Below are 2517 nucleotides of genomic sequence, written 5' to 3'. Positions count from 1 at the left end.
CCATTTCTTACTCCTATTTCAAGAAGGACTCTTTTAATCCTTTTCATGTTGGTTCTGGTTTACAACAGATGGCGCCCAACGTGGGGCTAAGAATTAGGGGTAAGAGCGAAGCGTTTGGCCCCTGGGTAGATTATAAGATGGGCTAATCTTCTTCTAGAAAGTTTATAAGTTATGCACTTACAGTCTTACTTATGAGGCGGCCCCAAGATCTCTTTAACCGGGCTGGGTTGTATTCTAACTAGATTTTATGGTGAGGATTTTTTGCCAAGATGTCGACAGGTGTTCAGCAGAGGCTATTCTACTGGGGAGACGATTGACTTGCCAAGTGTCCAGCGGGTTTAGCTGGGGTTCAGGGGGGTTCAGCCGGTTCAGGCTGAGTGCTCGGATTTGGGTCCGAGGGATTTGGACTGCGGTAGAGGCAGTTTTTCCCCTGGGTTTGCAGCTCGGTGCACAGAGCTGCTAAGATATGTTTATGTGTGTTCATGTTACATGTGAAATTTGTATCGTAGTATGAGTGTATAGTCTTGTCTTTGTGTCTGTATTACAACGTGCGCAGGGCGGGCAGGCCCGAGAGAGTGCGTAAGAATCCGACATCAGATTTGCCAGTCAGCGGGGTCGCGCGGTCAGTGACTTTCCGGGCGCTGCTGCTTGCTCTGTTGTTTAGCTCACGGGCCGGGGTCTTTGTGACGTGGCGACGGGTGCACGGACACTGGGGAAAGCGAGCCTGCGAGCCGCATCCCCAACGCGCGCTCCCCAGCTCCGTGTTCCCCACGTGGTGTGCTCCCCGCCCTTGTGCGCCTGCGCCCCGCGCCCCTCCGGGGTTCCCCCATCGAGGCTGTCTAGAGCTCGGAGGGCCTGGGCCTGGCAGGAATGCTGCTAGACTGCCCCAGGCGGCGGCGTGGCGGCGCAGGGCAGGCGTGCCCGGCCTGCCGCTCCCTGAGCTACCCGCCATGCGGCCCTGGCAGCATGGCCGCCTAGGCGCCGCTCCGGTGCCCCTTTGAACTACATTTCCCAAGTGACTTTGCGGCCTTACCAGTGCGCGTGCGCGATTCTACGCAGAACTACATTTCCCAAGTGACCTTGCGGCCTTAATAGTGCGCATGCTCTCACATGTCCACATGTTTGCCCGCACTCGCCATCTAGTGGCTATTCTGTATATTACAAGCAGGCGATTCTCAGCCAACCTAGTCAGATCTTATGTATTCAGAGTTTCGTTTGCATAACTCCTTTTCCATAGCTTATACTATTAACAGATCTTGGGGGGCCCGGGTTAGATTGGTCGCTGTGTCCAGGCAACCGAGTACTAGGATGGAGGTCACCGCTCGGCCGTGCCGCCGCTGCGAGCCGCCTTCCCCTGCCTCCTTTGTAATTAGGTAAGTATCCTTCCTAGGTAAGTATCTCACCTGACTTTAGCTAGAATTCAGATACAGGCCATACGTCTGTGTTAACTAAGTTCTTTTCTTTAGCTATATTCAAATTACGTATGGGCCTGACTTCAGATTCGTTAACTGCAGTTCTGAGACACTCAAATAGTCAGGGTTATCCTTACTTATCCTGTTTGAGATTTAGAGTTTTTCTTTAAAAACAATACTTTTACATCACCTAGTTACTAATTGTTTTAAGTTTATAGTCAGCTAGAATTAGAAACAGAGATAAGAAAACTACCCTTAGAGTCTGACCTAACTACAGGAGGTGTACGCTTTAGATTTTTTCAGGCGATATGCTCAGTGAAAATATTCCTGGTTGTGCCTCTCCCTTACCTCAGGGATATGGTTTTGAGACAAAATCAACATTTCCACAGATCCATTCAGATGTGGGCCAAGTAATTGTATATTTTGAAGTTATGTAGAGTCGATGAGGTCACAAAACTTATAGAAACATTACTATCTGACTTGCCTATTTCTTGTAGAGTCATTGTGTATTTAAGAAGTTGTTTATCCTTCTTTGTCCTGGTAGCCTTGAAGTTAACTATTATAGCCTCAGCTACATCAAGAGAGTTGTATCTAAAAAAAAAAAAGATGAGTTGCTTATTTTAGGTTATTTTAGACTCATCTTAAACTCACCACCAGACTTTAACTTCTGTTAATATTAACTGGTGAGACTACAACCTTTTACAGTTATCAGAAGAAGCTTCACTTGCTTTTATTACCAAATCCTTAGTTTTTGCTCACAGCTATTCTTTAACTATAATGACATTGATATAAGTTCATCCTTTCCCATATTCGATATTATATTCTTATATCCTATTACCAAGTTGTTATTTATACAAGATTTTTATGATTAAAGTTTTGAAATTATTTTTAAGTTATGTCTTAACAACCTAGAGACATCATTTTCCTCAAACATTAATTCGGTTGTTACTACATACTAATAGATGTGTATTTATACACTGTTTATACAGATGGCCTTAAGCTATCGTGTTTATCTGCTAAATTGATATCTAGGTTTGACTTATCTTGCTTGCTTCAGTGTAATCCACTGAGATTTCAGTCATAATGTCAGATATCACTGTGAGTA

Source organism: Mastomys coucha, unplaced genomic scaffold, assembly GCF_008632895.1.
Source record: "Mastomys coucha isolate ucsf_1 unplaced genomic scaffold, UCSF_Mcou_1 pScaffold12, whole genome shotgun sequence".
Lineage (NCBI taxonomy): Eukaryota > Metazoa > Chordata > Mammalia > Rodentia > Muridae > Mastomys > Mastomys coucha.
Note: the sequence above shows the minus strand (reverse complement) of the source record.